The sequence below is a fragment of the Rattus norvegicus genome, chromosome 6 (assembly GCF_036323735.1).
Source record: "Rattus norvegicus strain BN/NHsdMcwi chromosome 6, GRCr8, whole genome shotgun sequence".
Classification (NCBI taxonomy): domain Eukaryota; kingdom Metazoa; phylum Chordata; class Mammalia; order Rodentia; family Muridae; genus Rattus; species Rattus norvegicus.
This window is the reverse complement of record NC_086024.1, coordinates 58003148-58027141: the sequence shown is the minus strand read 5'-3', so window position 1 is coordinate 58027141 and position 23994 is coordinate 58003148. Positions and strand designations below refer to the sequence as shown.

Here is a 23994-nt window from a genome sequence, read left to right as displayed (position 1 = left end):
AACTATTTTATGCAGTAATTCTCATGGACTTAAAGGAAATAATGCCAAAATATACATGGAAAATAAAACAAAAGCCTAAAACCTGAAGGGTAGAATCTGAAGGAAACTTGAGAAAAAGAAGAGAGAATTGCCTGTGTTTGTTCTTAACATCTCTGTGACATTTTGTATCACACTTGTTTTTCTTTTTTCATAGGAATTTAAGACCACAAAGAGGAAACCAGAGACTGTGGACTGAAGGCTGCATGTGTCTTCATGTCCTTATAGATCACCAACTATAATCTGTATTTATAATTCACCATGTCTAATCTAAAAATATTTATTTTGCAAGTGAAACAACCAATCAGTTAAGAACATAGAACAACCCAGTGGCTTCAAGTCTGTACTGATCAGATTGACCATTTGTGGATAAATATGAGAGTTATCGGCGAACACATACATCTCTAGAAAAGCAGATGCTAATTGTGTTCTTTATAGCAGTGCCTTGCCCTCTAAGGGAGTCTCTGGAATATGGCAGGAAGTCTTTTGCCACGTGCTATGAATGATAGCTTCTATGCTTTGGCAGCCTGGGTAGCTGCAGCACTCTGAACAATACCCTAGTGCCCTCTCCGGGTTAATGAGCTTCCCAAGGCTCTAGTCTGCCATGAGGGAGTAGTTCAGAATGTGGGAAGATTAGATTCTTCTTTATCATGGCAGTACTTTTTTATTTGTTAACCTAATGCCCTTGACATTTCCCACAATTATATTTCTTTCCTACTTCTTATGCTCAACGTCTTGAAATGAGTAGTGTGTGCTTGCCTCCTCCCTTAACCTCATCTCCCATTGCTTAATCAGCTTTTGGCTGTTTTCCATAGCAAGATTCTATGTTTGGGGCCTTTTCTTCTAGATGAATTCAAATGTCTTTCTTAACTGTCTCCTCCTTGATTTCTTTGTTTTGTGAGAGGCTAGACGTTGCCCTATTTGAAACCCTTTCATCATTTGCTTGACAATTTAGAACAACAGAGACCAATACTACGGATGTCCCTGATCTCACCTCACCCCCATCCTTTTCCTGCAGGTGCCCTGACCTTGCTAACTTGTCTTTCTTGGTAAATATATTTCTAGTGATGGCTTCCAAGATTATGTCGCTCTTTAATGAGTCCTTAAGTCTCACTCTCTTGTGAACATCCAAGTATGATTTTAACTGTTTTCTTCACTTTGTTGTCTATACTCACACATAAAGCTAGGGCTGTAGGATGGCTCAGTCAGTAAAGTGTTTGCCATGCAACATGGGGACCTGAATTTGGATCCTAAACCCATGGAAAATAATAATTCAATAATTATAATCTGAGAAGATGGAGATGAGAGGATCCCAGGAGCTCACTAGCCAGCTAGTCTACCATTAGTTGTGATCTTAAGGTTCAGCAAGAAGCAGTGTCTCAAAAGTTAACATGGATCAAGCTGGAAGGACACCTCAGAAGTTAATATTGGTTGTGTAGACAAACCATATCCAGTCCCAGAATCCATATCTGGCAGCTCACAAGCACTTGTAATTCCAGCGTCAGGGGATCTGATACCCTCTTCTGGCCTCTACGTGCACCTCTACTCATGTATGTATGCCCACATATAGATACACATACCAGCGATTAAAAATGAAAGAATAAAATAATTTTTAAAGGCAGAGGGTGACTGAAGAAGTTAATGCATGCACACCCATACCTGTGCACCCCAACACACATATAAACATGTACACATGTATAACACACAGGAAGCAGGGACCTCCCCCTGAGCAACATCCTTAGCCACAAAACCTTCTTCTCTGTGCTTATTGTCCTTACCCCTCACCTTAGTTGATCCATGCATCCACCCAACTCACTTTCCATGCTTAATCTTCTGGGAAAATTTCCAGTTTGTAATTGGTCTGAAGAGAAAGGCCTCTGTGCTAGTTTTTACACAGTAACTATATGAAGTGTCATATTGTAAACTCCTGAGCATAGTAAGCATTGTCACATGACTAAGCTGCCTCTTTTCCCCAGCCTCTACTTGACTGTTTTCTAATAAATTAAGCACAGTACACCCAAGGATGGGTTGTGTTACAGAAGGGTGGAGGAGTGGTGGAAGTGTGGAGGGCAGAATCAGTAAATCCTCAACCAGATGCTCTATTTCCTTTGTTCCTGATTAGGTTGAGAACAAATCCAGGAGGAAAAAGGAGATGGAGAAAACTAGCCTGCTACAGGGAGTGTATTCAACAATGTACCTATGTCAAGGTCAGCCTGGCTGCTGAGAGGAACTAATTCAGAATCTTTGGTTGTCATATCCAGCCTTTGCTAAAGTGTTGCACAGCATCCTGGGATACGAGCATGGCTTTGCTGTGTAGAGGTTTTGCCCTGTCTCAGTTCATCCTTCAATCCATGGACTTCCTAGCTGTGCCTCCTTCAAAACCCAGACTTGAGCAAGGAATCAAGAGCAGAGAGAGATGTGTGTTGGAAGCCTGGATGAAGGTTTTCAGACTGTTCTTGCTCAACCTTTTTCAGTCTTGTTGTTTCTCAAGCATATCGGTTCTTTAACTCACAGTTCACATGTTTAGCAGAGATTGATGGACTGCTGGTACCATTGGCCTTCGCGTTGTCAGATTGCCTGGGAAGTCAGTAGTATATATGACAGACACAAATGGTGCTCTGTATTGTGGGAAACAGCAATTACTGAGAAGCTGAGGAAGCCTGGAGATAAGGGAAGTGCCCAGTTCTGTGGAAGAATGTGGTATTCACAGCATAAGCAGCTTTCAATTACCTGCTGCCTGGGGGATCACAGGCCAGCCACTGAGGTACAACTGGAGCAACAAAACAGCCACTTCGAGGATTTGCTAGGACAGTTGAATTTCTACCAAGTATTTCCTGTTTGACATGCAGTAAATACCCGACAAGTGCCACTTACAATAACTGCATGAGTGATTTTATGTTATGAATAGTTTTATTGTTTTGAGTTTCACTTCTTAAAATTCTCTTTGCTTTAACTCTCAGCAATTATGTGTTTCCCTTCTGACTCAAAACGTCTGACTCAGCCGAGACACACAGATAACACAAGAAGCAGAGGGTCAGCACCACCTCACAGGCTGTCTGTGCAGAAATACATTTAAAGGGAGAGAGCTAATGATCTTTTACCATAACAAAAGGCAGGCTATGAAGCTGGGACCAATGAGGCCCAGTATCATGGAAATGCCATGCTTCTTTCTAGAGATCCAGACCCTAAAATAAGCAGAGAATAAAAGTTAATCTCAAAATTTAGAATAGATGTTTCTAGTAAAACTTCTCATGTTTTATTGAAGTAACTGCAGAACACTACCTACAATTTTAATTTACAATGGACTACATTGCACATGTAATAGTTCAAATGCAGCCACATTCCTTAGACTGCAAGTTATGCTAAGTACTCTACTGTCCTTCACCCCAACAATTCAGTGTTTTTCTCTTCTGTCAATGAAGGAAAGTAGGCACACTAATAAATATCCCTGAATTATTTGATTCATTGTAGACATTACCGTAAAGTACTCTGGACTCTGTCTTAGCTTGAGATCTGGGGCCAACTATTAGTATTCCCCATGTCAGTGTGAATACTCAGTGGAAAAGCCATATTAAGTGATGAGAGGACACGTAACCCATGATGAGAATCTGATGATGTCAGGGGCGAGATGCTAGCAAGGACTATGGTATTAGTAAAGAAAACTGTGGACTGCCGGGACAGCTGTGGAGGAAGAGTGCTCATATGAGCACAGAACCTAAGTTCAATCCCTAGCATTCTTATAAAAAGCTTAATATATTCACATACATACCTATAGGGAACAGAGACTAAAGACTTGCTAGAGCTTTCTGGCCACCATCATAGCTTTAGGCCTAGTGAGGGGCCTTGTCAAAAATGAATTAGGGTGGAAAGTGAGCAAGTAGGATACCCAGTGTCTTCATCTGGTTTCTGTACACATGCCTATGTGTAACCCCTATGCACATACAACTGCACAGAAACACAGACACAGGCACACACACAGAAGAACAGGGCAGCACCCTGAATAAAAATAATCTATTAAATGATTGATATCATTAGGGTTTGCATTTTGTAATGGCTTAAATATACAAAATTCCTAAAGACTCACATGCTTGAAAATTTGTTTTCATCGAATAGCACTGCTTTACAAGTTTTGGAACATTTCAGGAGTGGGGCCTTGAGGGATGAAATGGGTCACTGGAGGCAGATTTCATGTTACAACTAGGCTTCTTTCTGTTCATTCTTTGATTGTGTACATATTGTGACAAGCCACCTTCTGCTCCTAACACCATGCTTGCCCTTCCCAGATGGACTGGATCCCCCTGGGATGCTGAAGTCAAATAAAGTCTTCCTTCCTTTCTTAAGTTGCTTTTGTTGGGTGTTTTGTTACAGCAAGAAGAAAGGAATACAACTTTGCATCTGGAATGCATGGTTTGCCCCAGACCAAAGGTTTTCACTGGATATGGGACTTACAGTAAGTCACAACAGGCCAATGAAGGGTCCTGATGTACCAAGACTTGTACTTGTTTCTATCTTGATGAGTTCAGAATGGCCATGATAGGGGTAAAGTGATATGGCTCCCATAGAACCAGCAGATGTGGGCCTCCATGAGTGTGGATGGCTGCTGTGGACGTGAAGCTTGTTTGTTTAATGTACATATTTTCATATTTCTCCAAGGAATCTTCTTCCTGTTAATGTTAATGACTCCATGATAATTAGAAACAACAGGCGTTCAGGAGTCCTGGATATGTCTATGTCTTTAACAAAATGGTAGATGCTGGTACCTTCAGGATAGTCCTTAAGGCTGTGGGAAAGAACTCTAAAAACATGAATTCAAAGATAGATAATTTGTCAACTGTTTAAAATATAAGAATACAATATGAATTGTATAAGGAGTTTCACAGATCTAAAGGAACAAAGGCAGTTGTGTTATGGGCCAACACATCAGAAAGATATTAAGAAAGGAGATAAGGAGATTTAAGGAGTGGTAATCAAAGGAGATCTCACCCAGCTAAGTTTTTTGTTTATCCTTACAAAAGCAGACAGACTCTTGAATTTAGGGTTTGCCTGGAACAGAGTAAGGTTAGGTCCAGGCCTGGTATAAATGTTTCAGGGTAGGGTCCCACCCAGCTAGCTTATTGGCTGTGCTTAACAGAGGCAGCAGATCTCTGAATTCTTTTGCAATGTTTTTAAAAATATGCTTGCTATCTCCTAAGAATCAAGGAGCTGGGGGCATGGGATGTTGATTAATAGGATAATCAAAGGGAACCTGATATGTAAAATAAAAAAATGGGCTTTTGATCTGCAAATGATGAGCTATCCAGAGAATTTTCAGAATAGCAAGATAGAGCTGCTTTGAGAACTGTCTCAAGCAGAACATAAGCTCCCAGCTTGGGCCCTCAATTTGACTTTGAGTGCTTTGTTTCACCACTTTCAAACACTGCTTCTCTCAGAACCCCTCCTTAGCCTGAGGCTGGTCTTTGGTACTATTCTCATGCCTTTCCCCATGGAGAGCTACACATCATTTATATGTCTTGATGATCCTATAAACCTCAACCCTCAATAGACTATGTAGCAAATACTGGGCCTTAAACAACAAAAAATTAACAAAATTTAATATTCATTAAGACAAAAGCAATTGCATACTCTATTTTTTCCCTCACATATACCTATTGCAAATTTAGACTTAACTAAAGAGGATTAGAAAGTTACAGTTATTTGTCCCGGGGAGGAATTTTTCAGGTCGACATTTATTCACTCCAGCATCAGTATGCGTTCTTCATATATCCAACTTTGGGATATGGCTGTTAGTTTCCTACTGTGGACACCATTATTACCAATATCTATTATGCTGACACAGAAAACTCAGCTACTGTGTTTAGCAGCTGTGCCAGCAGACCAGGCAGTCACTAGCTGTCTGGGACTCATAGTCCATAGTCTTAAATAGATGTATCTGTCAGCAGCTACATTAGATTGAGGCTGTGTGTGTCACCTGCTGGTTTGGAGTTTGGAAAATGTCTTTCTTAAAATATATCTTTTTCAAAAGGCATATAACTGGGCTGGAGAGGTGGCTCAGTGGTTAAAAGCACTGGCTGCTCTTCCAGAGGTCCTGAGTTTAATTCCCAGCAACCACATAGTAGCTCACAACATCTGCAATGGGGAGCCAATGCCCTCTTCTGGTATATCTGAAGACAGCAGCATGTACTCATATACATTAAATAAGTAAATAACTTTTTTTAAAAAAGGAAGCATATAACTTCCTTTGCTGCTTTTGTTCCACAAATTAAGAAACCACAATTTGCATTTTAAAACATACTTTATCAATTGCAATTTTATTCTAATTCCAGAGTCATCCCAGTGGTTATTAGAGCATAGAAATCTGCTACATGTGTCTAGTTCCCTCTGAGTTAGAGTATAAAAATCTATGTGTTAAACTATTGGAGAATTGAGTTTGTCTCTATCAGTGATCATCAGTTCACAGTTACTGTGCCTAGAGAAGAATAAAGACAAGCAGGCCAGCTGCTTCTCAGCCCGAGTCACCTAGAGTCATCTAGTCTCTGCCATAGCTATTGGTTCTGCACACTGGGGATAAATGTTTACTCAGATCATAGGCTGACCATAAGCTGTGTCCTTATGTTCTGTCATTACTGTGTTCTGTAATCTGACAAATCTTCCTGTCTAACTGGAAGACTCAGTAGAGCTCAAAAATGGAGCTGTCCCTTGTCTCTGGTTCAGAGCTCTTAGAGTGATTTTTAAGCTCTAGAATTTAAAAGAGAAAGGAGTTAGAAAATGACAGTTTCATGCATAGTAAGTTACATCTATTTTCAAAACTATCTCTGTTTAAAGGTTCTTGGTCGAACATTGAAGTGTAACATTGTAAAGCAGTTGAGTTTCTTCAACATGATCTCAGCTTGCAATTTTTGGGATGGTTTTATTTTATACTATTTTAATTAGTTTGAACATTTGTTCACTATTTTTTTTGAAAAATGCAGGGGACAAACTCTATAGAACAGATGCTGAGAAGTTCCCCTCCCAACCCAGTGTCTTTTTGTTTTCTCTTGATGCAGACACTTTTACTACCTTCTCATCTATGTTCCTGATGCATGAAAGGATACATGGAGTCATTTCTACTCAAGGGATACAAGATAGAGAGCACATTGGGCTGGAGAAATAACTCAGTGGTTAGGAATGAGAGCAACGAGGTTCAGTTCTAAGCACCCACATGGCAGCTCACAACTGTCTGTAGGCCCAGTTCCAGGGGATCTAATACATTTTGTGGCATCCATGGGCACCAAGAATGTGTGTGGTGCACATGTATAAACATAGGCAAAAGCAGCCATACACATAAAATAAATGAACCTTTTTAACAAGACCTATCGAGTGTAATAGTCGAGTATTTGATGAATCCCTGGTGAATGGTTTCTATTAGTGCAATATCAGCTTATGTGAAAAGAAGTTTTGCCCTATTTCCATAGGAAATGCTTCATAGAGGGGCTGACATTTGAACTAGTTTCTCAGTCTGTGAAAATCAATGGATTTGTAGGGGAGTTAAATTCTTTCTTTCATGTGTTCATAGTGTATTGTGAATTATGGTAATAGGTATTGGCAACAGATACACACAAGCTATCTACCTGCTCAATCAATTGGAGATGAACTATTTGCCTCTGTAGAAAAACAGTGTGGAAACATTGTTCCCTTCCCCAGCTTGTTTGTGGGATACCCCAAAAGAGCCAAAGTTTGGACTTTCAGAGCAGACTGTCTTGGAAATGAAATCTCTCCCATGCCCAGTGCAGAGGAATTAGGACTAAAGGACAGGATTCTCTATTGCCCCAGTGGAGAACACAAACCAACAGATGCCATGTGGTGTCATGGAACCTGTTTCCCCTTTTCTTAAGGGGAAAGAGGTGGATCCAGGGGTGTGGCTCCTCTGTTCTTCAAGGAAATGGATGAGGAACAGAAAAGACTTCCTTTGTGCTTAGAGGTATAAAATGTATGCAGAATCCATGTTTTAAAACACTTTCTCTCTTTCCTGATACAGAGGTGTGTGAGGCATCATTGTAATCTGTCTATTTAGAGTATGACCCAAGAGAAAAAAAATTATCCAAAACATGGTGAAACCAGGGACACAGAGATACAAACCTGCTGAAATAGAGAGGGAGGGGAGGAGGTGGAGAGTCAGGCAAGGGGAAGAGGGCAAGGAGGATAAAGGTTAACTAGATCTAAAACAGGAGAAACGAACATTTGAGGATGGACTTTTTACCCCTCTTCCAAGACTCACCTGTTTGTTTGGTATTATTTTTTCATTTTTTAAATCGAAAGTTCTTACAGTGAATTTATGTGTGGTTTCCAAAAATTCATAGCATTCCATGGAAATCATCCTGTATACATGGATTTTCTTTGGAAGAATGATGCAGGTTTTTTTGTTTGTTTGTTTTGCTTTGTTCTGTTTTGTCTGTCCAGGCAGGGTTTCTCTGTGTAGCTCTGGCTGTCCTGGAACTTACTCTGTAGAGCAGGCTGTCCTTGAACTCAGAGAACTGCCTGCCTCTGCCTCCCAAGTACTAACGTTAAAGACATGCCAGCACTGCCCAGCTGGAAAGCAATGTTGTTTTAGGGAAATTTTAAATTCAACCTGTTCAAACAACTTGAATGTGTTGTATGGATGTTATCGTCTGCAATTGGGCCTTGTTATCAGTATGTGGAGAGGAACCCATTGCCTTGGCAACAGCCTTCGTTATTTGGGTCAACAACTCAATTGGATGGAACTCTCCCCATCCCCCCAACACTAGAAGCTTCATTTGGTAACAAGAGGTGGTAAGTAGGGGTTCTGTCTCCCTCATTATTTGGAGACTTAATTAGGGTCACCTTTGTAGACTATAGCAAGTTTCTACTCCACCAGATTTTGATAGCACCCCTCAAATGTTCTTCAGCTCCCTTTGACTCTCCCCCATTCCCTCCCTCAAGTCCATCCCCCCTACTCCTTCCCACAGGATCCTACTGTTCTCATTCCTCCCTTCCCCAGCTTTATTCCACTCACAAAATTTTGAGAAAAGTAAACACCAGCACATGACAAAACCTTTAATCTACAATCTGTCCTGTTTGTAAAATAGGCCAGAGGAATGACAAAACACACTTTGTGGGAGTAACCAAATGATGCCTAATTTAGCTTAAGACCCACTCCATGAAACATAACCCATACCTGACACCACTTTGGGGACCAAGAAAGAGTCTAGATAGCCAGAGACCTAGGGTAAAGCCAAATATTATTTTCTTAAAAAAAACAAAAATTGCTCATAATAATATTCTTCTATATTCATAGACTGGTGCCATATTCAGCTATTATCAGAGAAACTTCCTCCTGCAGCAGATGGGAACAATTACAGAGACTCACAGCACATCATTGCACAGAGAGACCTTGGAACACACTAAACAAGATGTCTCTATCAACTTCTTTACCTTAGAGCTTGGGGAACCCCATGGAAGGCAGAGACAGAGAGGATGGGGGGCAACAGGAGAACAAGGCGCTCTAGAACAGTTGAGCAAAGATCATATTAAGTCACAGAGACTGAAGTAGCAATAGAGCGTCTGTACCAGGTCCTCTGCATATATACTATGTCTCCCACTTTAGTACTTTTATGGGACTCCTGAATCTGTAAAGGGGTGGGTCTCTGATTCTGGTGCCCTCTCTTGGGGCCCTTTTATTTTTTCTGTTGTCTTGTCTTTTCCAACTTTAATATGATGGTTTTTGTGTTATTTTATTTTGTTGAACATGTTTTTTAAAAAGTTACCTTCTCAAGGAATGCTAGAGTGAGAAAAATTGTCTTCTCCAGTTGGTTATCAAATGCCAAATGATAATTCCTGGAAACATACATATGTAACATTTAGAAATGTGTGTGTGTGTGTGTGTGTGTGTGTGTGTGTGTGTGTACATGTGTTCATGTAGCAATAATTTTATAAGGTCAAGAATTAGAAAGAAAGCAAGGAGGGATATATAGGCACATTTGGAGGAAGAAAGGGAAAGGAGAAATTATGTAATTATTATATCAAAAAGAGGGGCTGGAGAGATAGCTCAGCTGTTAAGAGCACTGACTGCTCTTCCAGAGGTCCTGAGTTCAATACCCAGCAACCACATGGTAGCTCACAACCATCTGTAATGGGATCAGACACCCTCTTCTGGTGTGTCTGAAGACAGCTATAGTGTACTCATATACATTAATAAATAAATAAATAAATAAATAAATAAATAAATAAATAAATAAATCTTTTTAAAAGAAAAGAAAATGAGGTTGCCTTCTTAGAACTTCTTCCTGACCAAGAATCTCTTTTTAGTACTTTGCTCTGCATGTCTACCCTCTATAGCTGTCAGAGCACTAATTCCTTCCCACATCCAAATGATAGCCTGATAAGAATTGATGCTGACCATTTTCCAACTTCATTTTGAACTCTAGGTCTGTATTTGTAGGTATTCCTAGCCTGACCATTCAGTCAGTCTATGATTGAAGGCCAACCCACCATATTTGACACTGGAGAAACAAGGCAATCTTCGCTTTCAATGATTATTTTATTATTTGTAGCTATCATTGACTGATTATGCACCATAACCTAGAAAGAGTACAAATGGATGTTCTGTATTATTGCGTCTTACAACATACCCTCAAAGTTTAGGGCTGTAGAGATGATGTAACCCACTTAAAATTACATAACTACTTATCTGGGAAGGCTGAATTTAACTTGAACTTACTAAGCTCTGGGATCTGAGTTTGTTATCACTGTAATGGACTGCCTATCTTATAGCAGTTCACAAATAGAAACAAGTCTTTGCAACAACAGCATATACTGATGGGAAATGCAGGACCATGTCCCAACTTGAAAATTGTGATTCTCAGTGGCTTGTATGATCAAGTCCACTTTGACTCTGCTAATATTTGTTCTTTGTTTCACATGGTGAGGACGTGTCCTATCTCATTCTAGCATCTAGTCACACCAAACCACAATTTTTCCCCCAGTATATTATGTTTGCTATTCAAGAGTTATGATTTGAAATAAAATTGACTTGGACATGCTCATTTTTTTTAATTAAATTAAATTTCAGTTTTAAACATTAATTTCACATCCCACCCACTGCCCCCTCCTGGTCACCTCCTCTCACAGTTATTCCCCCATGCCTCCTACCCTTCTCCTCTGAGTGGGTAGGGCCTCATGGTTATTCCCCAACTCTGGCACTTCAAGTCTTTGAGAGGCTAGCATATCCTCTCCCACTGAGGCCAGACAAGGCAGCCCAGCTAGAAGAACAGATCCCACACACAGGCAACAGCTTTTGGAATAGTGCCTGTTCCAGTTGTTCAGAACGCACGTGAAGACCAAGCTGCACATCTGGTACATGTGTTCAGGGAAGTCTAGGTCCAGCCTGTGCATGTTCAGACTCTGAGAGCACTAAAAGTGCAGCTCAGTTGACTCAGTTGGTCTTCGGGTGGAGTTCCTATCTCCTTTCAGGGGCCCACAATCCAATTTAGCAATGGGCAAAGGATCTGAGTTAAACATTTATCCAGAGAAAAGATGTAAAACTCCAAAAGACAAGATGCTTCAACATCCTAAAGCTATTAGGAAAATGTAAATCAAGATTATAGTAACATCACTGCATGCCTGTTAAAATGTCTATAATGAAAATGAGCAAAAATGAAGTTTGAGAATAATAGAGAAAAATTATAATGCCCTCGGATGCTGGTGGGAATGTTCAAAGCCACTGAGAAAACAGCCTGGTAGCTCTTCCAAAAGTTAGCCAGAGCCCCCCCCCCCCAAACCCAACAATTTCACTCTTGCACATATGTGTAGAGATAATATCTTATCTCTGTATAAATGGCAAATGTGGCACCTGTCAATAAGAAATCTGATGGCCTATGGCTTAGGCAGGAAATAGGAGGTGAGACATCTGGAAGAGAGAGGATTCTGAGGTAGAGCCAGGAGCAGGAATATTCAACTGGGAAGGTTTGAGGAGACGGAAGTGTGGGACCTGAGCACAGGTAACCAGCCATGTGGCAGAATGTAGGTTAACATAAACGCGATGTTTTAAGTTATTATCTGGTCAGAGAAGAGTCTAGCTATATGGCCAAGGTATTTGTAAGTAGATTTTGAGTGCTTCTGGGTGCGTGGGCTAGGAGGAAAAACAGCACTAAACATCAACATGTATACTTACAAGAAATGAAAATATATGTGCATATGCTGCTTATCTTTCTACTATGTGCAGATGGCTGACCAGAAGTGTCTGAAGAAGGAGCTATCTTAAGCCCTGGTAGCTTGGTGGATGAGCACGCTCTTTGGTGGGGAAGCTTGCTGGCCACCTGCAGACAGGAAGCACAGCAACCAGCAAGGCTATACCCCATAAATCTGGTGACCAACAGATGCCAGGTAGGCCTCGATTCCTAAGGTTCCATACCTCTCAAAGCAGCACCTACCAGCTATTCCACCATAAGAGCCTGTGGAGGAGCATATCACACCCAAGCCCTAAAAATAAGCTCACACGAAAGTCTTGTGCATGACTCTTACTTGTACTGGCCTCAAACAGAAACCACCCAAATGCCCATCAACTGTTACTAAGTCGACAAACTGTGGGAGATACACACAACTAAATATTATTATGTTTAATATTTACCTCACAATTTGTCTAATTATATAAAAGTATGAAGTACTGCCTCATGCCTTGGCATGGATAAACTTTGAAACATTAGAGTAAGCAGAAAGGTCTAATCTGTTTTCTGTTTGTCTGTCAGTTTGTCTCTCTGTCTCTGTCCCTTTCTCTCTGTCTCTCTCTGTCTCTCTGTCTCTGTCTCTCTCTGTATCTCTCTGTCTCTCTGTCTCTGTCTCTCTCTCACACACACACACCCTGTAAATGTTCTTTTACATATTGTAATAATTCATGAAAATCTTATGTAACCACAATAACTATGACAGAGTTTCATATTACCTATAGAGCTATAACTTACAGCCAAAATAAACAAATAAACAAAAACAAACAAAAAAACAAACAAAACACCCAAAAGCTTTAAATTGAGAGAACTAAACCACACTGACCTGTATCATCCTACAGACATAATATGTAGCAACAAGTCTTTAATTTTAAACAATATTACAACACTACAACATTACAATATTACAACATTACTCCTTATATATAAGGAGTGTGTCTGACTGATTATGCTTCTGCCTTCCTGAAAATTGCACACACTGCACTAAATGATTAAGTGCTTTGTCCAAAAGCAAATGCAGTACTAATTTGCTTTTGTGTTCAAGCTCTCACCATAACCACATCTGTAACTTGGTGAGTCACAGCTGCTGTAGAAAATTCTACTCTTCAGGTTATGGGATTTCTGAGGAATACATAAGTCTCAAGAATATCACTTCAGAGAACATCCATTCCACTCATCCAGAGAAAGCCACAACTGTGAAGTGGTTTCCAAAGTTATCACTGAACAGTCTCCTGATATACACAATCTTCTTTTCATTTTAATTTTTGTTCACAACACTTAGAAAGTGAGGGGAGGGAGGGCTGGTATGAGAAAGCAAAGTCTCTTGGCTCAATGGGCACACTGACAAATAAATCAACAAACTGATGGAAAAGGATAAAGGTGGTTTCGTTTCTTTGGAAGATGTAGAGATGAAGAATACAGAACAAGGTGTTTGTGCCCCTTCTCAATCTCTCTACACAGGAAGGTATCAGCTCCCTCCCACATGTAGAGTTGGCCACCACACTTCTGATTGCCACCATCACATAAAAGTAGTACAGAAATAGAAAATATAACTCTGAGGTAATCTCCCCATTTCAGCTGTGAGAAATATGTCAGAGACTCTCATGACTATTCATGGCACCTGAAGCTTTGTAATATCTGGATACTTTAAAATATGCTGTAATTTGTTTTGAACTATTCATCTAAGAGAAACAATATTCCATGAAATATGTTGATACTTACATTATCTTATTAAAATTAATGATAAAAGAATACATTGAGGTATTTGACAGGTGCTGATTGATAGATGTGACCAGTTTTTCAAGAGTGCATACGAGTTTGGTCTTCTCAAAGACCTTGTATGAGAATAAAATTTTACCTGTCTGTCAATTAGAGTTCAATGGAAAACAGGATAATCTCTGGGCATTTTAAGTAGACAGAGATTATCTATAAGGAATTAAAAGCTTACAAAATATTTAGGAAGGCTAAAGATAGCAGCACCTCCAGGCTAGGCATCAAGAAATGTTTCCAGAATATTCTACAATTGGTTAGGGTAGGGATGCTTCTGCCTCAATGACAAAGGTAACAAATTCTGAAGATACTATAAAATCATAGTAAAATATGTCAGTGCCATTAGAATGAAAGGACCAGGTGCTACCATAGCTGTAAATCAACAGCCTTTCAGACTGGTGCATCTCTAACTCAGGAGCCTCTCATAGAAGAACTTTCTTCTACCAGATCACTCAGCAGAAAGCAAACATAGTGTCAAGAGGATGAGTCCTGGCTCTAAATGGCTCCAACTGAACCCAGTCTGCTTCAGTGGCATGAAAACCGAGGGAATTCCACTTTCAGCCCTTGAGTCTCTGTAGTGTAGAAATGTACTGTATAAAGAAGCAAGAGTGGTTACCATTGGCCATGTCCGTCATCCAGAGATTCCAAGACTCGGGCAATTTCTTTGCTGAGGATGCAGAGCTGGCGAATGTTACAGCAACAAGCTTGAACTCTGAGACTCTGGCCCTCTGCCCAGCACTCTTTCCACTCCATCAGTCCGCAGCTCTGATTACCCTGGAGACATTAGCCAAAGGAGACATATTTTCAAACCTTGTGCTAATTATATTTTTCACTGAAGCATTAATTCGGGCTTCTATGAATATTGTTACCTTTTAGTCTTCTGTCAAAGCTAGTTCTCCTTCCAAACGTGGACCTAATCTCATTCTTCAGTACATGCAGTTAAACCAACACTGCTAGGGTTTAATACCTCTGAGCATTTTTCTCAGCAGGCTTGCTGTTTAATCCTTTTAATGTCAGCACTACACAAGCCTCCTTATTCAAAGGGGGAAGGACTTAATCACAGGCTGCATTAGTGGCTTTCTTTCTACCAGTGAAAGCTACCAAATGGGAATCTTTTCAGCTTTTTCTTTATTTTAATTTGTTCTGTCTGCTGATAATATGCAGAAAGAAAAAAAAGTGCTTACAAAAGAGCTGAGATATTAAATTCTCTTACATTTTAATCATGCATGATAGAAAAATAATGTGTTTCAAACTTAAATTTTCTTTTTTTTTTTTACTTTTTTTTATTATTAACTTGAGTATTTCTTATATACATTTCGAGTGTTATTCCCTTTCCTGGTTTCCGGGCAAACAACCCCTCCACCCTCCCCTTCCTTATGGGTGTTCCCCTCCCAACCCTCCCCCCATTGCCGCCCTCCCTCCAACAGTCTAGTTCACTGGGGGTTCAGTCTTAGTAGGACCCAGGGCTTCCCCTTCCACGGGTGCTCTTACTAGGATATACATTGCTACCTATGAGGTCAGAGTCCAAGGTCAGTCCATGTATAGTCTTTAGGTAGTGGCTTAGTCCCTGGAAGCTATGGTTGCTTGGCATTGTTGTACTTTTGGGGTCGCGAGCCCCTTTAAGCTCTTCCAGTTCTTTCTCTGATTCTTTCAACAGGGGACCTATTCTCAGTTCAGTGGTTTGCTGCTGGCATTCGCCTCTGTATTTGCTGTATTCTGGCTGTGTCTCTCAAGAGCGATCTACATCCGGCTCCTGTTGGTCTGCACTTCTTTGCTTCATCCATCTTGTCTAATTGGGTGGCTGTATATGTATGGGCCACATGTGGGGCAGGCTCTGAATGGGTGTTCCTTCAGTCTCTGTTTTAATCTTTGCCTCTCCCTTCCCTTTTTCCTCATTTAAAGAAGGAGTGAAGCATTCACATTTTGATCATCCGTCTTGAGTTTCGTTTGTTCTAGGGATCTAGGGTAATTCAAGCATTTGGGCTAATAGCCACTTATCAATGAGTGCATACCATTTATGTCTTTCTGTGATTGGGTTAGCTCACTCAGGATGATATTTTCCAGTTCCAACCATTTGCCTACGAATTTCATAAACTCGTTGTTTTTGATAGCTGAGTAATATTCCATTGTGTAGATGTACCACATTTTCTGTATCCATTCCTCTGTTGAAGGGCATCTGGGTTCTTTCCATTTTCTGGCTATTATAAATAAGGCTGCGATGAACATAGTGGAGCACGTGTCTCTTTTATATGTTGAGGCATCTTTTGGGTATATGCCCAAGAGTGGTATAGCTGGATCCTCAGGCAGTTCAATGTCCAATTTTCTGAGGAACCTCCAGACTGATTTCCAGAATGGTTTTACCAGTCTGCAATCCCACCAACAATGGAGGAGTGTTCCTCTTTCTCCACATCCTCGCCAGCATCTGCGGTCACCTGAGTTTTTGATCTTAGCCATTCTCACTGGTGTGAGGTGAAATCTCAGGGTTGTTTTGATTTGCATTTCCCTTATGACTAAAGATGTTGAACGTTTCTTTAGGTGTTTCTCAGCCATTCGGCATTCCTCAGCTGTGAATTCTTTGTTTAGCTCTGAACCCCATTTTTTAATAGGGTTATTTGTTTCCCTGCGGTCTAACTTCTTGAGTTCTTTGTATATTTTGGATATAAGGCCTCTGTCTGTTGTAGGATTGGTAAAGATCTTTTCCCAATCTGTTGGTTGCCGTTTTGTCCTAACCACAGTGTCCTTTGCCTTACAGAAGCTTTGCAGTTTTATGAGATCCCATTTGTCGATTCTTGATCTTAGAGCATAAGCCATTGGTGTTTTGTTCAGGAAATGTTTTCCAGTGCCCATGTGTTCCAGATGCTTCCCTAGTTTTTCTTCTATTAGTTTGAGTGTGTCTGGTTTGATGTGGAGGTCCTTGATCCACTTGGACTTAAGCTTTGTACAGGGTGATAAGCATGGATTGATCTGCATTCTTCTACATGTTGACCTCCAGTTGAACCAGCACCATTTGCTGAAAATGCTACCTTTTTCCATTGGATGGTTTTGGCTCCTTTGTCAAAAATCAAGTGCCCAGAGGTTTGTGGGTTCATTTCTGGGTCTTCAATTCTATTCCATTGGTCTATCTGTCTGTCTCTGTAGCAATACCATGCAGTTTTTATCACTATTGCTCTGTAATACTGCTTGAGTTCAGGGATAGTGATTCCCCCTGAAGTCCTTTTGTTGTTGAGGATAGTTTTAGCTGTCCTGGGTTTTTTGTTATTCCAGATGAATTTGCAAATTGCTCTGTCTAACTCTTTGAAGAATTGGATTGGTATTTTGATGGGGATTGCATTGAATCTGTAGATCGCTTTTGGTAAAATGGCCATTTTAACTATATTAATCCTGCCAATCCATGAGCATGGGAGATCTTTCCATCTTCTGAGGTCTACTTCAATTTCTTTCTTCAGAGGCTTGAAGTTCTTATTGTACAGATCTTTTACTTGCTTGGTTAAAGTCACACCGAGGTACTTTATATTATTTGGGTCTATTATGAAGGGTGTCGTTTCCCTAATTTCTTTCTCGGCTTGTTTCTCTTTTGTGTAGAGGAAGGCTACTGATTTATTTGAGTTAGTTTTATACCCAGCCACTTTGCTGAAGTTGTTTATCAGCTTTAGTAGTTCTCTGGTGGAACTTTTGGGATCACTTAAATATACTATCATATCATCTGCAAATAGTGATATTTTGACTTCTTCTTTTCCGATCTGTATCCCCTTGACCTCCTTTTGTTGTGTGATTGCTCTGGCTAGAACTTCAAGAACTATATTGAATAAGTAGGGAGAGAGTGGGCAGCCTTGTCTAGTCCCTGATTTTAGTGGGATTGCTTCAAGTTTCTCTCCATTTAGTTTAATGTTAGCAACTGGTTTGCTGCATATGGCTTTTACTATGTTTAGGTATGGGCCTTGAATTCCTATTCTTTCCAGGACTTTTATCATGAAGGGGTGTTGAATTTTGTCAAATGCTTTCTCAGCATCTAATGAAATGATCATGTTATTCTGTTCTTTCAGTTTGTTTATATAATGGATCACGTTGACGGTTTTCCGTATATTAAACCATCCCTGCATGTCTGGGATGAAGCCTACTTGATCATGGTGGATGATTGTTTTGATGTGCTCTTGGATTCAGTTTGCCAGAATTTTATTGAGTATTTTTGCGTCGATATTCATAAGGGAAATTGGTCTGAAGTTCTCTTTCTTTGTTGGGTCATTGTGTGGTTTAGGTATAAGAGTAATTGTGGCTTCATAGAAGGAATTCGGTAGTGATCCATCTGCTTCAATTTTGTGGAATAGTTTGGATAATATTGGTATGAGGTCTTCTATGAAGGTCTGATAGAATTCTGCACTAAACCTGTCTGTACCTGGGCTCTTTTTGGTTGGGAGACCTTTAATGACTGCTTCTATGTCCTTAGGAGTTATGGGGTTGTTTAACTGGTTTATCTGTTCCTGATTTAACTTCAGTACCTGGTATCTGTCTAGGAAATTGTCCATTTCCTGTAGATTTTCAAGTTTTGTTGAATATAGGCTTTTATAGTAAGATCTGATGATTTTTTGAATTTCCTCTGAATCTGTAGTTATGTCTCTCTTTTCATTTCTGATTTTGTTAATTTGGACACACTCTCTGTGTCCTCTCGTTAGTCTGGCTAAGGGTTTATCTATCTTGTTGATTTTCTCAAAGAACCAACTTTTGGTTCTGTTGATTCTTTCTATGGTCCTTTTTGTTTCTACTTGGTTGATTTCAGCTCTGAGTTTGATTATTTCCTGCCTTCTACTCCTCCTGGGTGTATTTGCTTCTTTTTGTTCTAGAGCTTTTAGGTGTGCTGTCAAGCTGCTGACATATGCTCTTTCCTGTTTCTTTCTGCAGGCACTCAGCGCTATGAGTTTTCCTCTTAGCACAGCTTTCATTGTGTCCCATAAGTTTGGGTATGTTGTACCTTCATTTTCATTAAATTCTAAAAAGTCTTTAATTTCTTTCTTTATTTCTTCCTTGACCAGGTTATCATTGAATAGAGCATTGTACAATTTCCACGTATATGTGTGCATTCTTCCCTTATTATTATTGAAGACCAGTTTTAGGCCGTGGTGGTCTGATAGCACGCATGGGATTATTTCTATCTTTCTGTACCTGTTGAGGCCCGTTTTTTAACCAATTATATGGTCAATTTTGGAGAAAGTACCATGAGGAGCTGAGAAGAAGGTATATCCTTTTGCTTTAGGATAGAATGTTCTATAAATATCTGTTAAGTCCATTTGACTCATGACTTCTCTTAGTCTGTCTACGTCTCTGTTTAATTTCTGTTTCCATGATCTGTCCATTGATGAGAGTGGGGTGTTGAAATCTCCTACTATTATTGTGTGAGGTGCAATGTGTGTTTTGAGCTTTAGTAAGGTTTCTTTTACATATGTAGGTGCCCTTGTGTTTGGGGCATAGATATTTAGGATTCAGAGTTCATCTTGGTGGATTTTTCCTTTGATGAATATGAAGTGTCCTTCCTTACAAATTTAAATTTTCTTAGTGTGATAGTTTGAATTCGCTGGGCCTAGGGAATGGCACTATTAGGAGGTGGGGCCTTGTTGGAGTAGGTGTGGCCGTGTGGGAGGAAGTGTGTCACTGTCAGGGTGGGCTTTGGGTCACTCCTCCTAACTGCCTGAGGAGTCAGTCTTCCCATGTTTGTCTTTGGAACCAGATGTAGAACTCAGCTCCTACTGCACCATGCCTGCCAGGAGGCTACCATGTTCCTGCCTTGATGATAATGAAGCTTTCAACCTGTAAGCCAGCCTCCAATGTCATCCTTGCAAGGGTCGCTTTGGTCATGGTGTCTGTTCACAGCAGTAAAACCCTAACTAAGATATTTAGGTTTACAACAATGCTAAGTATTATGTAATCTGCAAATAGCCTGGATAAAATGAAAAAAGATAGACCTGTAATATTTCATTCATTTTCAATTGCAACATTATTTTCTTTTCAAATATGTCTTAAAGTAATTCTGGATGCATATATATATATATATATATATATATATATATACACACACACACACACAAAATTTTCTAATCTACACCTCAGAAGAAAATATAAGTTTATAGTATACTTCTATTCATATTTATAATTAAACTGTTTCTGTATGTAGTTTGATATATCTACAGCTCTTTATTAATATTTCATGTAGGCCATGTTCATATGTATTTGGGGGAAATTCTGCTTAGCCTTAAGTAAAATATTAGGTTGAATTTCAAGAGATGGTGAAATTTATATAAAGATTCAGCCACTCAAGTTAGTTATAATGGATCAGTTTCCTCTCTAAAATCAAATGGATATTATTGGCTCAAAGGTGTTGGCAGGAGTGTATGCATTACCTTTGTACTATGGAAACAAGAGAGAAAGAAGTACCCAATTTTAAAAAAAATGTATGTGCTGTTGATGGAATGATAACCATCAAGTCACCTTAGTCTTAAATAGACTGGGTCATGTTCTAAATTGGAGTCCCCACCCCCAATATAAGCAAATTGTGACAGTGACTTGGTACTTTATATATGACAGAGTATTAGTTTAAAAGTGTCTCATTTCCTTTCAGCAGTGGTCGATTTTCTTTCTTCTTTCTGAGACTATTAAAAGCCAAGGAAACAGTTATTAGGCGGCAGCTATTCCATACTCTTTTGTGTTGCCATGATGTTTGCTTCTTAACAATGATTTATAACGAGGGCTTTGACATAAGGACAGTTTTGTGCCTATAAAGCGCAGCCTACTCCTGGTTAGTTAAGTACTCTGAACAAGCGGTCTCAGAGCATCACCGGTTTCATCTGAGACTATGTCCTTTACTGATAAAACGGGTAGAACATGTTTACAACTCATTGAGGGAAATTCTATAAGAATGTCATCTTTTTAGCCAACCCTCGAAGGCAAATTTGATAAGTGAATCCAAACGGTTGGGGCAATGCGCTGTCTGACACTGACTTCTACTTGGTTCTGTTAGTGCCAGATTAGTTGAAGTCAGCCTTTCACTCAGAACTCTTCAAGAATATCCCAAAAGAGTCACAGGTTTCACTTTATATGATCCTACATTCAGAGCATTCCAGTGGAATTCAGGTTGGGTTTTTATAAAAGGGTGTATATTGACCTTTTCTCCCAGTAGTGAAGTGCTTTAAAATTTGCTGTGAATATTTGGCATAAATATGACCACTAGAAAAATGTGAGTATATAAGTAACTATTATGGGTAAATGACATACAAATGTTTTAAAATTACTATTCAAAAACCTTGATTTTTTTTCAAGAGTTTAAATGGGTTTATATTTCCAAGCAATTGATTTAATGATTTTTAATATTTTTAATTATGAATGTGTTTTTTCTTAACTATTTGATTTGTAGCACAATTCACTTAATGTGACTCTGTCTGTCTGCTCATTTATTTGTTTTCTGTGGTCGTGGAGAGTAAATCCAAGGTTTGGTGCGTACTATGCAAGCTGCCTACTGAGATGAGCCCAACCTTCCTTAGGATAACCAAATGGATTTAACTCAGGCAGAGATCGACAGGATGTTCGATTTGTCTCTGAATTCAGAATGAATTGACCATCCTAAATGATTTCTATTAGAGTTCCTCTATACTTCTGGGAATTCCATCTATGTTTAGGCAGGAAAAACATTCAGCTCAAAGTTAGAATTTTACAGGGGAAATGTTTGCAGCCCTATTTGGGGGAAGGCTGAGAATATGCGGCTTTACATTGTGCCTTACTGCAGCCATTGGTTAAACACATAACCAGATCTTCTTTATCATTAGATGCACCAACCAGGCAAAGGCAGATTCTTTGGATGCATTATGGCACCTTCATAGCATAGCATTCTTCCCAAAAATGATTACAAAAATCTATCATTTTAGTATGTAACTAAAAACTCTGACTTCATATGCATTATAAAATCTTGTTAACAAGGAAAGTACATAAAGGAGAAATCGCTGATAGTTAAGGGCTAATGAGAAAGTACACACACACACATATACATATATATGCATATATATGTGTATATATATATATATATATATATATATATATAAGCAATTTGTGCTAACCCTATTCCTGAATTACACAACCAGCCATACACGGGTTCTTTGGCCCTTTCAGATAAGCACATGATGTAAAACAGATTAAGGATCACGGTCTCTGAGACTGATCAAAAGTAAGTTAAGTATTTCTCAAGAATATATTGCTGTGTGATTTACTATGCATAAAAATGTGTTAGCCTTTCCAGTTTAGCAAACTTAAAATATGAATTTTTAGATCTAGTTCTGTGATCATTTATCTGTATTAACATTTCAAAATTAATAAGATTTTCTTTTTTAGATTAAATTTATCATCTAAGTCTCTTCTATGTCTTGTCCTAAATTGCAAAACGTGCATAGTTATTTCAACCTCAAATATAATTATCACTGAAGTTGAATATCTTTACAGAAATATATCTTTATACATATATTTTAGTAAAATGTTTACTAAATAAGATATGAATCTTAGTATGTGAGACATAAGCTTCTTCATCAACTTCCCCATGACTGAATTTCATGTATATGAAAACAAGAGGATCAGAATATAAAAGATTAGCATTTATGCTCACAGCATGTTGGGCTAGTGGTTTTGCTCATAGATAAAGGTACTCAAGACCGAGGCTGATTGCCTGAGTTCAATCCTAAGAACTCACATGGCACAAGGAAAGTACTCACTCCCACATGTGACCTACACATATGCCATGACACACATGTGCTCATATACATACAGTACCCCTCCCACAATGTGAATAAATTATTCCTATGTAAAGGAAAATAATTTTGACTGATAACAAATCATCCTTACATTTTATAATAGTTCCTTTGTCGAGGATATTACTGATTACCCTTGTCAGTTTAATCAAACTCACAGAATCCTTCAATCTCTGTTAATTCTTTATTTGTACCTTCTGACTATGACATTGTAGTAAAATAGCCAAGCCAGTCAAGAAGAAGTTAAGCATTTAGAAACAGCTGAGATATATTAATTGTATGTTAGAGTCTTCCATGTTAAATTTCAAATAAGTAATGTATAAACTGATTGTTATGAAATAAATTAAAGCATATTAGAGACAAATAAACTTATATTTTGAGCTGAAATACATTGATAAGCCCTAGAATCAAAATGTAGTTTCTTGGGACTGCTGTTTCTGATTTACTAAGTGAAGAATTTCACCATGTCAGAGCTCCCACACTTTCTCTCTCTCTTTTGATATTTTTAGTGTATGTGTAAGTTTTACATGCTTTTCACGCAAAAAAAAACCTGGCAGCTGCATTTGTTAAGTAGTTAGGTTTAAGTTGATTATGGTTAACAACTTGAAGCCTAATACCTTAGAAGCTGTTTAAAAACTAGTAGGCATACATTACATGTTTTGTTTCAATCTTAATGGGACATTTATATATGTGGTATTTTACTTATAATCAGACAGGAAATGCCTTTGTGTTCCACAATAACTTCCTCATCTTTGCACTTTATGATAGCAGTTTATAGAAGCTCAGCCTCATAACAATACAGCGAGAGTCATTGGAATAGTGAGATGTAGGAAGTCGGACTACCTCAAGTTAGTAGTGTGCATGGTGTCCAAATGATGTCACAGCGTTGGGCTTCACGTGTTGAATAGCCATCACAGTGTTTGCATTGGTCACTTAGGCCACCTCAGTACAGTCTGGAAAGCCTGGACTCTGATCCTTTAGAAAAGGAGAAGTATGAAGTCAGTAGCTCTGAGGGCAGGTGGTTTACAGCTGTAGAACTGAAGAAGAGGAAAAACAGTAAATATTACAAATGTCGGTCTGCTTGAAATAGCCTTCCTTCCACTCTACACCTGCCTGCCAGTGACCTCCCCTAACAGATCGAACACACATGTGACACATTCCATAACACTCCTCACAGCATGAATCACAAGTGCAAT

General features: G+C 39.2%; 1 long non-coding RNA gene across 1 annotated transcript in view; it reads right to left on the bottom strand.

The window, feature by feature from the left end:
* LOC102554773 (uncharacterized) overlaps positions 1 to 23942 on the bottom strand; it is a 32706-nt gene extending 8764 nt beyond the window's left edge. The window contains exons 1-2 of the long non-coding RNA XR_005505886.2: positions 23642 to 23942; positions 14638 to 14795 (exon numbers count right to left, since the gene is read on the bottom strand). This is a non-coding gene — a long non-coding RNA (uncharacterized LOC102554773). The remainder of the gene's footprint in view (positions 1 to 14637; positions 14796 to 23641) is intronic.
* Positions 23943 to 23994: the final 52 nt, after the last annotated feature.